Here is a 14,378-nt window from a genome sequence, read left to right as displayed (position 1 = left end):
AGACCCCTCGAAGCACGCAGAAATCAATGCTCTCCTAAAAAAAAAGCCGACCCGGAGATCCTCTCCAACTACCGCCCCATCTCCCTCCTCCCTTTCCCTGCCAAGGTTGCAGAGAAATTAGTCAACACCCACCTATCCCACTTCCTCGAAGCAACCAACACCCTAGACCCCTCACAATCTGGGTTCCGCAAGAACCACAGCACAGAAACCGCCCTCATCGCATACACTGATGACATCAGGACCAAAGTTGACAAAGGCGAGACCGTCGCACTCATCCTCCTAGACCTTTCCGCAGTTTTTGACACTGTCTGCCACCACACACTCCGCACACGCCTCCACAACATATGAATCCGCCACAAAGCCTTAGACTGGCTCACCTCATTCCTCACCGACCGAACCCAGAGAGTCCGCCTTCCACCCTTCCACTCCAACACTACCAAGACCACCTGCGGAGTCCCTCAAGGGTCCTCCCTCAGCCCCACACTCTTCAACATCTACATGATCCCCCTAGCCAACATCCTCCGATCACACAGAATCACTATCCTCTCCTATGCAGATGACACCCAACTCATCCTCTCCCTCACCCGCAACCCTACCACTGCCAAAACCAACCTACACGCCGCTCTCCTAGACACCGCCAACTGGATGACAACTAACCACCTCAAGCTCAACTCAAACAAAACCAAAATCATCATCTTCGGCCGCAACAAAACCACATGGGACGACTCCTGGTGGCCCACCGCCCTAGGTCCCGCACCCACCCCCGCAACCCCCGCACGCAACCTCTGCATCATCCTCAACCCCTTCCTCTCCATGACACAGCAAATCAATGCTCTAACCTCCTCCTGCTTCCACACACTCCGCACTCTAAAAAAATCCTTCGAATGGATCCCCCCAAAAACCAGAAAGAGGGTCACCCACGCACTCATCAGCAGCAGACTGGACTACGGCAACGCCCTCTACGCCGGCACCACACTCAAACTCAAACGCAAACTCCAAAGAATCCAGAACACAGCTGCGCGCCTCATCCTTGGCCTCCCCCGCCACGAACGAATCTCACCACACCTCAAATCCCTTCACTGGCTCCCCATAGACAAGAGAATCACATTCAAGATCCTCATCCACGCACACAAATCCCTCCACAACACCGGCCCAACCTACCTCAATGAAGGGGTAAACTTCCACACTCCCACACGCAACCTCCGATCAGCCGACCTCACCCTAGCCACAGTACCCCGCATCCAGCACACCACCACAGGAGGCAGGTCTTTCTCCTACCTCGACCCCAAAACCTGGAACTCCCTCCCCACCGACCTTCGCAAAACCAAAGACCTACTGGTCTTCAGTTAGAACCTCAAGACTTGGCTGTCCGACCAGTGACCCTCCCTGCCTCCACCCCCAGTTTCTCCCCCCCCCAGCGTCTTGAGACCCTCACGGGTGAGTAGCGCGCTCTACAAATTTCTTTGATTGATTGATTGAATGCTTTTAACAACCTCTCATAATATGCATGAATTGATTCTTTCGCTTCCTGAGATGTCCTATCTATGTGCTGCCACTCAATGTTTTTCGGTAAAATTCTCGTTTTCAGAAACTAGTAATATTTCATTACTTCAGAAGATGGTTCACCTGTTGTTTGATCTGTTGGTGGTTCACTTGTTTCTACACTCCTTTTGCATTTGATCCACAAATCTGCTGGAACAACTATCTCCAAAAGAGTGTTTAAATCCTCCCACAGGCATTTTCCAAGTTTCACAAACCTATCTGCCTGTTGATACCATTCTACTGGTTTCTCCCTCAAACTGGGGTAATAATTTGTAAATGACAAAATATCACTTCTACTCCAAAAGACATGTACAAAATTCCCTCCAGGAATTTCTCACATTGGTAAGACTTGCTTTTTATTTTGTAATCTTTCTATAGAAGGAGTATCTGAACCTTTCCTTGGCTTTTCTCTTTTCTTGACCCATCTGCCTTCCCACTTTTTTTTAGATGTGTTTTCATCCCTGCAGACCTCATGTGTTCAAAATCGTCAACTTAAAAAATTGAATCTATAACTTATTTTCAGGTGTTTTGTTTCCGTAACATCTATTCCATATCTATCTCCTACTTCATGTAGTTGCTGATGTACTTCAGCTGCTTCCTCTGTAATTATTGGACACAAGTATCTCAATTCTGCTTCAGTGTAAGACTCAAGCCTATTTACTCCCATTGTCCCTTCAAGAAGCTCACATGCTTCCATCGAAAATCTTGTCTGATATATAATTTCACTTTCTTTGGTTCGATTATCTGAGGCACTTAATTTTTCTAACCACACTGTCAATTGCTGTGCAGACAAACCCTGCAACGAAATATTACTAGGTTCCATACTTGGCAACTGTTGTTGGATTGAACTACCAATTTGAGGAGTGCATATTTTCAGCTTAACCCCTTCGCTGCCAGGCCTTTTACCCCTCAGGTGCCAGGCCTTTTTTTGGCTATTTGGGGCAGGGCCCGCTTAGCTTTTGCCCACATAAGCTACCCACGTCAAATTTGTGTCCTTTTTTTCCAACATCCTAGGAATTCTAGAGGTACCCATACTTTGTGGGTTCCCCTGAAGGAGACCAAGAAATTAGCCAAAATACAGTGACATTTTTTTTTTTTTTTTTAAATGGGAAAAAAGGGCTGCAGAAGAAGGCATGTGGTATTTTTCCCTGAAAATGGCATCAACAAAGGGTTTGCGGAGCTAAAATCACCAGCTTCCCAGCTTTCAGGAACAGGAATACTTGAATCAGAAAACCCAATTTTTCAACACAATTTTGGCATTTTACTGGGACATACCCCATTTTTACAATTGTTTGTGCTTTCAGCCTCCTTCCAGTCAGTGACAGAAATGGGTGTGAAACCAATGCTGGATCCCACAAACCTAAACATTTCTGAAAAGTAGACAACATTCTGAATTCAGCAATGGGTAATTTGTGTAGCTCCTACAAGGGTTTCCTACAGAAAATAACAACTGAAATAATAAAAATATTGAAATTGAGGTGAAAAAAACAGCCATTGTTCTCTACGTTTTACTCTGTAACTTTTCCCTGCAATGTCAGATGTTTTAAAGCAATATACCGTTACATTTGCTGGACTCTTCTGGTTGCGGGGATATATAGGGCTTGTAGGTTCATCAAGAACCCTAGGTACCCAGAGCCAATAAATGAGCTGCACCTTGCAGTGGGTTTTCATTCTATACCGGGTATACAGCAATTCATTTGCTGAAATATAAAGAGTCAAAACTAGGTATCAAGAAAACCTTTGTATTTCTAACATGGGCACAGGATAAGGTGTTGAGGAGCAGTGGTTATTTGCACATCTCTGAATTCCGGGGTGCCCATTCTAGCATGTGAATTAAAGTACATTTCTGAAATAGACGTCTATTTTACACACTGTCTTATATTTGGAAGGAAAAAATGTAGAGAAAGACAAGGGGCAATAACACTTGTTTTGCTATTCTATGTTCCCCCAAGTATCCCGGTAACGATGGTACCTCGCTTGTGTGGGTAGGCCTAGTGCTCGCAACAGGAAATGCCCCAAAACACAAAGTGGACAAATCACATTTTCTCAAAGAAAACAGAGGTGTTTTTTGCAAAGTGCCTATCTGTGGATTTTGGCCTCAAGCTCAGCCGGCACCTAGGGAAACCTACCAAACCTATGCATTTTTTAAAACAAGAGACCTAGGGGAATCCAAGACGGGGTGACTTGTGGGGCTCTCACCAGGTTCTGTTAACCGGAATAATTTGCAAACCTCAAAATTTGACTAAAGAAACACTTTTTCCTTACATTTCGGTGGCAGAAAGTTCTGGAATCTGAGAGGAGCTACAAATACCCAGCATTCCCCCAAGTCTCCCGATAAAAATGGTACCTCACTTGTGTGCGTAGGCCTAGTGCCGCGAAAGGAAATGCCCCAAAACACAAAGTGGACACCTCACATTTTGTCAAAGAAAACAGAGGTATTTTTTGCAAAGTGCCTACCTGTGGATTTTGGGCTATAGCTCAACCGGCACCTAGGGAAACCTACCAAACCGGTGCATTTTTGAAAACTAGAGACCTAGGGGAATCCAAGACAGGGTGACTTGTGGGGCTCTCACCAGGTTCTGTTACCCAGAATCCTATGCAAACCTCAAAATTTGGCTAAAAAAACACTTTCTCCTCACATTTCGGTGACAGAGAGTTCTGGAATCTGAGAGGAGCTACAAATTTCCTTCTACTAAGCGGTCCCCTAAGTCTCCCAATAAAAATGGTACCTCACTTGTGTGGGTAGGCCTAGTGCCCGCGACAGGAAATGCCCCAAAACACAAAGTGGACACATCACATTTTCTCAAAGAAAACAGAGGTGTTTTTTGCAAAGTGCCTACCTGTGGATTTTGGCCTGTAGCTCAGCCAGCACATATGGAAACCTACAAAACCTGTGCAGTTTTTTAAGACTAGAGACCTAGGGGAATCCAGGACAGGGTGACTTGTGGGGCTCTCACCAGGTTCTGTTTCCCAGAATCCTTTGCAAACCTCAAAATTTGGATTAAAAAACACTTTTTCCTCACATTTCGGTGACATCGAGCTCTGGAATCTGAGAGGGGCCACAAATTTCCTTCCACGCAGCGTTCCTCCAAGTCTCCTAATAAAAATGGTACCTCACTTGTGTGGGTAGGCCCACTGCCCGCGACAGGAAATGCCCCAAAACACAAAGTGGACACATCACATTTCCTCTAAGAAAACAGAGGTGTTTTTTGCAAAGTGCCTACCTGTGGATTTTGGGCTCTAGCTCAGCCGGCACCTAGGGAAACCTACCAAACTTGTGCCCTTGTTTAAAAATAGAGAACTATGGGAATACAAGACGGGGTGACTTGTGGGGCTCTCCCCAGGTTCTGTTACCCAGAATCCTTTGGAAACCTCAATATCTGGCTAAAAAACAGTTTCTCCTCACATTTCGGTGACAGAGAGTTCTGGAATCTGAGAGGAGCCACGCATTTCCTTCCACCCAGCGTTCCCCAAAGTTTCCCGATAAAAATGGTATCTCACTTGTGTGGGTAGGCCTAGTGCCCGCGACAGGAAATGCCCCAAAACACAAAGTGGACACATCACATTTCCTCAAAGAAAAAAGAGGTGTTTTTTGCAAAGTGCCTACCTGTGGGTTTTGGCCTCTAGCTCAGCCGGCACCTAGGGAAACCTACCAAACCTGTGCCCTTTTTGAAAACTAGAGACCTATGGGAATCCAAGACGGGGTGACTTGTGGCGCTCTCCCCAGGTTCTGTTACCCAGAATCCTTTAGAAACCTCAATATCTGGCTAAAAAAACACTTTTTCCTCACATTTCGGTGACAGAGAGTTCTGGAATCTGAGAGGAGCCACGCATTTCCTTCCACCCAACGTTCCCCAAAGTTTCCCAATAAAAATGGTATCTCACTTGTGTGGGTAGGCCTAGTGCCCGCGACAGGAAATGCCCCAAAACACAAAGTGGACACATCACATTTTCTCAAAGAAAACAGATGTGTTTTTTTCAAAGTGCCTACCTGTGGATTTTGGCCTCTAGCTCAGCCGGCACCTAGGGAAACCTACCAAACCTGTGCATTTTTTAAAACTAAAGACCTAGGGGAATCCAAGACAGGGTGACTTGTGGGGCTCTCACCAGATTCTGTTACCCAGAAACCTTTGGAAACCTCAAAATTTGGCTAAAAAAACACTTTTTCCTCACATTTCGGTGACATAGAGTTCTGGAACCTGAGAGGAGCCACAAATTTACTTCCACGCAGCATTCCCCCAAGTCTCCTGATAAAAATCGCACCTCACTTGTGTGGGTAGGCTTAGTGCCCGCGACAGGAAATGCCCCAAAACACAAAGTTGACACATCACATTTTCTCAAAGAAAACAGAGGTGTTTTTTGCAAAGTGCCTACCTGTGGATTTTGGCCTCTAGCTCAGCCGGCACCTAGGGAAACCTACCAAACCGGTGCATTTTTGAAAACTAGAGACCTAGGTGAATCTAAGACGGGGTGACTTGTGGGGCTCTCACCAGGTTCTGTTACCCAGAATCCTTTGCAAACCTCAAAATTTGGCTAAAAAAACACTTTTTCCTCACATTTCGGTGACAGAGAGTTCTGGAATCTGAGAGGAGCTACAAATTTCCTTCTACTAAGCGGTCCCCTAAGTCTCCCAATAAAAATGGTACCTCACTTGTGAGGGTAGGCCTAGTGCCCGCGACAGGAAATGCCCCAAAACACAAAGTGGACACATCACATTTTCTCAAAGAAAACAGAGGTGTTTTTTGCAAAGTGCCTACCTGTGGATTTTGGCCTGTAGCTCAGCCGGCACATATGGAAACCTACAAAACCTGTGCAGTTTTTTAAGACTACAGACCATGGGGAATCCAGGACGGGGTGACTTGTGGGGCTCTCACCAGGTTCTGTTTCCCAGAATCCTTTGCAAACCTCAAAATTTGGATAAAAAAACCCTTTTTCCTCACATTTCGGTGACATCGAGCCCTGGAATCTGAGAGGGGCCACAAATTTCCTTCCACGCAGCGTTCCTCCAAGTCTCCTAATAAAAATGGTACCTCACTTGTGTGGGTAGGCCCACTGCCCGCGACAGGAAATGCCCCAAAACACAAAGTGGACACATCACATTTCCTCAAAGAAAACAGAGGTGTTTTTTGCAAAGTGCCTACCTGTGGATTTTGGCCTCTAGCTCAGCCGGCACCTAGGGAAACCTACCAAACTTGTGCCCTTGTTTAAAAATAGAGAACTATGGGAATACAAGACGGGGTGACTTGTGGGGCTCTCCCCAGGTTCTGTTACCCAGAATCCTTTGGAAACCTCAATATCTGGCTAAAAAACAGTTTCTCCTCACATTTCGGTGACAGAGAGTTCTGGAATCTGAGAGGAGCCACGCATTTCCTTCCACCCAACGTTCCCCAAAGTTTCCCAATAAAAATGGTATCTCACTTGTGTAGGTAGGCCTAGTGCCCGCGACAGGAAATGCCCCAAAACACAAAGTGGACACATCACATTTTCTCAAAGAAAACAGAGGTGTTTTTTTCAAAGTGCCTACCTGTGGATTTTGGCCTCTAGCTCAGCCGGCACCTAGGGAAACCTACCAAACCTGTGCATTTTTGAAAACTAAAGACCTAGGGGAATCCAAGACAGGGTGACATGTGGGGCTCTCACCAGATTCTGTTACCCAGAAACCTTTGGAAACCTCAAAATTTGGCTAAAAAAACACTTTTTCCTCACATTTCGGTGACATAGAGTTCTGGAATTTGAGAGGAGCCACAAATTTACTTCCACGCAGCATTCCCCCAAGTCTCCCGATAAAAATCGCACCTCACTTGTGTGGGTAGGCTTAGTTCCCGCGACAGGAAATGCCCCAAAACACAAAGTTGACACATCACATTTTCTCAAAGAAAACAGAGGTGTTTTTTGCAAAGTGCCTACCTGTGGATTTTGGCCTCTAGCTCAGCCGGCACCTAGGGAAACCTACCAAACCTGTGCATTTTTTTAAACTAGAGACCTAGGGGAATCCAAGATGGGGTGACTTGTGGGGCTCTCACCAGGTTCTGTTACCCAGAATCCGTTGCAAACCTCAAAATGTGGCTAAAAAAACACTTTTTCCTCACATTTCGGTGACAGAGAGTTCTGGAATTTGAGAGGAGCCACAAATTTCCTTCCTCCCAGCGTTCCCCCAAGTATCCCGATAAAAATGGCACCTCACTAGTATGGGTAGCTCTATTGCCCGCTACAGGAAATGCCCCAAAACACAAAGTGGACACATCACATTTTCTCAAAGAAAACAGATGCTTTTTGCAAAGTGCCTACCTGTGGATTTTGGCCTCTAGCTCAGCCGGCACCTAGGGAAACCTACCAAACCTGTATATTTTTTAAAACAAGAGACCTAGGGGAATCCAAGACAGGGTGACTTGTGGGGCTCTCACCAGGTTATGTTACCCAGAAGCCTTTGCAAACCTCAAAATGTGGCTAAAAAAACACTTTTTCCTCACATTTCGGTAACAGAGAGTTCTGGAATCTGAGAGGAGCCACAAAGTTCCTTCCACCCAGTGTTCCGCCAAGTCTCCCGATAAAAATGGTACCTCAGTTGTGTGGGTAGGCCTAGTGCCCGCGACAGGAAATGCTCCAAAACACAAAGTGGCCACATCACTTTTTCTCAAAGAAAACAGAGGTGTTTTTTGCAAAGTGCTTACCTGTGGATTTTGGCCTCTAGCTCAGCCGGCACCTATGGAAACCTACCAAACCTGTGCATTTTTTAAAACTAGAGACCTAGGGGATCCAAGATGGGGTGACTTGTGGGGCTCTCACCAGGTTCTGTTACCCAGAATCCTTTGCAAGCCTCAAAATGTCACCAAAAAAACACTTTTTCCTCACATTTCGGTGACAGAGAGTTCTGGAATTTGAGAGGAGCCACAAATGTCCTTTCTCCCAGCTTTCCCCCAAGTCTCCCGATAAAAATGGCACCTCACTTGTATGGATAGGCCTAGTGCCCACGACAGGAAATGCCCCAAAACATAAAGTGGACACATCACATTTTCACAAAGAAAACAGAGGTGCTTTTTGCAAAGTGCCTACCTGTGGATTTTGGCCTCTAGCTCAGCCGGCACCTATGGAAACCTACCAAACCTGTGCATTTTTTGAAAACTAGAGACCTAGGGGAATCCAATACGGGGTGACTTGTGGGGCTCTCACCAGGTTCTATTACCCAGAATCCTTTGCAAACCTCAACATTTGGCTAAAAAAAACCTTTTTCCTCACATTTTAGTGGCAGAGAGTTCTGGAGTCTGAGAGGAGCCACAAATTTCCTTCCACCCAGCGATCCCCCAAGGCTCCCAATAAAAATGATGCGTCACTTGGTTGGGTGGGCCAGGTGCCTGCAATAGAAAAAGGCCAAAAACTTGTAGAGATAGAGGGGATAGCACAGCAAGTTAATAAGGACATATTCTTCTTTTATACATCGTCAGGCTGACTCTGCTTTGAAGACCCACGCAAGTGAGGTGTCATTTTACTTGGGAGACTGAGGGTAACGCTGGGGAATAGTAATTGTGTGCTGGAGTGGTGATCCTACTAAGAAAAGGCAGGAAAATATGCTTTTTTAAGCAAATTTTAAGGTTTGCAGTGGAATCTGGGTAAGAAAATGTTGGGGGATCTATGCAAGCCACACCTCCCTGGACTCCTTGGGGTGTCTAGTTTTAAAAAATGTCTGGGTTGGGTAGGTTTCCCTAGATGAAGGCCGCACCCACCACCAAAAACGTAGGTGCCCCCTCCCCCCAAACCCAGGTAGTTTTGCAATATATCATTTTGTTGTGTTCACGTACGTCCGTGATGTGCCAAACCCTAAGATTGTAAAAGGAAACGTACTTAGGATATGTGAAAAAGACCCCTCACCCACCAACCAAGTTGGTGGCATGCTTCATCATCGGGGTCCCACCTGAGACACCTAGTGTGTCACAAGTGTGCTGCGACGCCTGATTACAGCGGAGCAGGTTTTGTCATTTGTCCCACACATACTGGTTGGATTTGGCACGAGGGTGAGTGATGGTTCAGTAGAACACATTTTATTAACAAGAGATTTCACAAAAGTGAAGTGCACTGTTAAAAACTGAAAGGCCAAAAAACTGAACAAATGACTCGCAGCTCGTGAGCTGTAAAGCTGCTTCAAGGCACCAACCGTTTTACAGTCCATTCACACACCTTTTATACATGACATGCACAAGACCATTCATGCCGCCAGCCACGGGCCCAGCACATTACAACACTCGCATCGACAGACAGCGCCACTGAAGGGCCCATCACTCACATATGCCCACATACCTGATACAGCAGTCACACTAGCTGAAGGGAGTGTGTGGACTGACGTTTGGCTGGCACCGCCAGCCAAGCGCCACCCCACGCACACTGCCAACCAAGCGCCACCCCAAGCACACCACCAGCCAAGCGCCACCCCACGCACACCGCCAGCCAAGCGCCACCCCACACACACCGCCAAACAAACACCACCCCAAGCACACCGCCAGGCAAGCGCCACCCCACGCACACAGCCAGCCAAGCGCCACCCCAAGCACACCGCCAGCCAAGCGCCACCCCACACACACCGCCAGCCAAGCGCCATCCCACGCACACCGCCAGCCAAGCGCTACCCCAAGCACACCGCCAGCCAAATGCCACCCCACACACACCGCCAGCCAAAGCCACCCCACGCACACCGCCATCATTTTTTTTTGTTTATAAACAACAAAGAAACCACTAGCTAATTATGAAATAAGTACAAAACTACAAACACAAAAGCTCTAACTAAATACATGACAGTAATGTCAACCGTGAAACTGAACATATGAAAATATAAAATAGGCAGTTTACGCTCAATGTATTTCCCCCAAAATTTTCTTTGTGTGGTAATTTCTGAAACAGCCAGGCACACACAGCCCAGGCTTTGAAGGGCAATCTGGGCAGTGTATCCGTCTCTCCCTCCGGATACCTCTTCGGGCACATACTCTACATTTCTTAGTGGGTAAGTCTTTTTTGGGAGTGGGAGGAATATGATCTGGAAAGTGACGTTCTTTCAATCTAGCCACATCCTCCACCACTGCTACTCTAGGAACTCTTGCCTGTTCCACCACAATAAGGCTCTCTATCACTGACTCCTGAAATTTAACAAATGTCATCCTTGACTCAGGTGAATAATTCGTGAACACAATAAAAGCATTAAAAGTTGGCAAATGAAATAAATGTAGGGCCAACTTTTTATACCACACGTAAGACTTACGAAGAGCAGTGTAAGGTTCCAGCCTCTGATCTGCTCTATCAACACCACCCATGTTCCTATTGTAGTCCAAAATGCACGCAGGTTTGCGCACTTCGGCAACCTGACCCCAAACAGTCACAAGGGAAGTATTCTCATCATGGATGGTAGATAGCATGTACACATCCCTCCTGTCTGAAAATTTCAGAACTAGCCGCTCATTATTCCGCAAGGCACTGCACTGTCCCCTCTCAAGTTTTTTACAGACAAGCTCCCTTGGATAGCCTTTTCCGGTTAGAACGGATTGTGCCACAAGCAACAGTGTCCACTCTAAACAACTCCTTGAACAACTGCACTACAGTGTAGAATTATCTACGTACAAATGGTGACCTTTGTTAAACAGTCGTCTAACAAGTTCCCACACAATTTCTTCACTAACTCCAAAAGTGGCCGGACAACCAGGAGGGTCAATACTGGAATCCCTACCAATGTAGACCCGGAAATTATACACGTATCCTGTACTGCTTTCTGACAGCATATACAATTTAATCCCATACAGTGCACTCTTAGTAGGAATGTACTGCTTAAAAACTAAACGTCCCTTGATAAGGACCAAAGACTCGTCCACACTTATCTCTTTACCTGGAACATAGATCTCTGAAAACTGATCTACAAAATGATCAAGGACAGGCCTAATCTTAAAAAGATGGTCACAATCAGGGTGATGTTGTGGCAAGGCTAAAGCATTGTCTACAAAATGCAGCATACAAAGAAGAAGCAAATAGCAATTACGAGTCATAGTTGCAGGAAATATAGCCATTGCCATCAAGGAACTAGTAGACCGATAAGAAGCCAGTGATGGCTTCTTTATCAACCCCATAAAAAAAGTCAAACCTAAAAACTGTTTCACCTCTTCCAGATGTGTGGGAACCCACTGAGTAGCTCTAGACTGAGGCCTAAGTCTGGCAGTGTTGTCCCTCAAATATTGCTCTGCATACACATTAGTCTGCTCCACAATCTGTTCCAAAAATACATCGTCCATAGCCAAGTGCAAGAAATTAACAGGCAAAACGTTTTCCGTGTTGACTCTACACCCTGGGAGACCAGTAAATGCAGGTAACTGTGGCTGCTCCATGTTTGGGGCAATCCAGGTGTCAGGTCTTCCAATGGGAAACCCTTCAGCCCCAGGCTGCTGCACTCTTGGCACATCAATGTCCTCCTCTAAAACAGGCCCCTCATCTGCACTGAGCATGGCTTCCTCATCAGAAGAATCCTCTCGGACAGAAAACTCACTGCCAGAATCTCTCACTTCCTCCTCTGCCTCAGATGCAGAGTCAGTCTCGTAATCATGGTCTGAAGATGACTCAAAAAGCATGCCAACAACCTGCTGAGTGGTCACTCTGCGGCTAGCCATGATCCTCACTAACAACAAATGGATTGCCAACAACCAGCAATAAAAATAAGTAAAAAACAAAGTCTAGCTTTATCACAAAGAGTTATGTACTAAAAAACTATACCACTCACTTGCCTGAAAAAGCTACTCACTAGCAACTACTCTGCACAGACACAGCAATCACCAATGATATCCCACTAAAAAGAAAAAAGCAAATTAGACATACGACAACATAAATTTAATTGTGCTCAAACCTAAGGACAATTTCACACACAATACTGCATTTAGTACACCACCTACAAACATGTCATTCATGCATGTCAACAATACTCCTTTGGAGTAAATTTTTTCACTTACCTAAAACATGCAACTAAACAAACCGCAGGACAACTACTGCCAAAACCTCAAGAATCCACAGCAAATGAAGCAAAAGCTTTGAACTAGAACAAAAAGAAGAAATTAACTGCTATAATTACAAATACAAATACTTCACCAGTTGACAAACACCCTGCCACCAAGAACTTAGAAATTGTCCCTGGTGCCTAAGTGGCTTCTACCCCCCTTGGGGACAGATGGGCCTAAAAAAATAGGCAAATCTGCCCCCAAGGGGGGCAGAAATGGCCAACAGCTCTGTGCCCCCTTTAGGGGGCGACCCTTGCCAAAGGGAGCAAAAGGGGGCACCCCCAGCACAAAACCAAAAAAGGGGAGCAAAAAAAATCCCTGGCGTATTGGTGGTTTCTGCCCACCTTGGGGGCAGACGGGCCTAAAAAATAGGCCCATCTGCCCTCAAGGGGATCAGAAATGGCCAATACTAATTTTCCCCCCTTTGGGGGGGCGACCCTTTCCCAAGGGGTGCCCCCAAACACACAAAACACACACACCATACAATCCCTGGCATCTAGTGGGTTTTGAACCCCCGGGGGCAAGATCAGCCAAAAATATGGCCGATCTAGCCCCAGGGGTGCCGAAACATATAAAAAATTATTGCCCCAGGGCAGTTACTGCCCAAAAACATAAGGAAAATAAAATCTCTGGTGGTCTAGTCGTTTTCACCCCCCCCCCACCCCCTGGGGCAGATCTTCCAAAAAAATGGCCGATCAGCCCCCGGGGGGGTTAGGGGGGGGCAAAATAGGATTATTTATGGCCCCCCAGGGGAGCGACCCTTGCCCAAGGGGTCGCTCCCCATTAACATAAGGAAAATAAAATCCCTGGTGTCTAGTGGTTTTCGACCCCCCCTTGGGGCAGATCGAACGAAAAAACTGCTGATCTGCCCCCAGGGGGGCCGAAATAGGAAGATTTATGGCCCCCCCAGGAGAGCGACCCTTGCCCAAGGGGTCGCTCTCCATAAACATAAGGAAAATAAAATCCCTGGTGTCTAGTGGTTTTCGACCCCCCTCCCCCACCCCCTTGGGGCAGATCGAACGAAAAAACAGCCGATCTGCCCCCGGGGGGAGGGGGGGCGCAATAAATAGGAAAAATAATAGCCCCCCATGGGAGCGACCCTTACCCAAGGCGTTGCTCCCAAAAATAAACGTGAAAATAAATCCCTGGTGTCTAGTGGGGATTCCTGGTCCACGATCGCAGGCCCTGCCCGCAATCGTGAACCAGGAATCCACTGAAAACAGGCACAAGGGGGAAAGGAAAAACTCTTTCCTTTCCCCCGTGTCTGTTTCCCCCACCCCAAAACCCCCAAAAGAGAGAGACTTACCTTTTTAAGTCTTCTCTCCCCTCGCGCTGGAAGCAAATGGCTTCCAGTGCGTCCTCAGCAGCTTCTGATGACGTTGGCGCGCTGTGAGCGCGCTGACATCATCAGATTGCCGAGGAGGGGGTCAGGGGTGGAAGGGGAAGGGATTCCTCTTCCATCCTCGACTTGGGGGTGTGGGTGGGAGGCCCATGGGGGGAGCGCGCGGGCAGGACAAGCTGGTCTCGTCCAGGGCACACGAGCACCTTGTGCCTGGACGGGACCAGTTCGTCCAAGGCACCAAGGGGGTAAAGCCATTTTGTATTCTTGCCAAATCTGGAGTTCTAATAGGGGTTGAATCTAATAATGACCTTGATTTATTTAAAGTCTGTCTTATAGGTGAAATTAACCTAATATTTCCACTCTGGTTTAGAACTCTTTGGATATCTGCACTGTTATTGCCTTGAACAAATAAAGGTACAGGTGGACCAATTGTGATAGGTATTGATACTGCATCTGGATTTCATCTTGTCCCTACATTT

The sequence above is a fragment of the Pleurodeles waltl genome, chromosome 2_1 (genome assembly GCF_031143425.1).
Source record: "Pleurodeles waltl isolate 20211129_DDA chromosome 2_1, aPleWal1.hap1.20221129, whole genome shotgun sequence".
Lineage (NCBI taxonomy): Eukaryota > Metazoa > Chordata > Amphibia > Caudata > Salamandridae > Pleurodeles > Pleurodeles waltl.
This window is presented reverse-complemented; position numbering follows the sequence as displayed.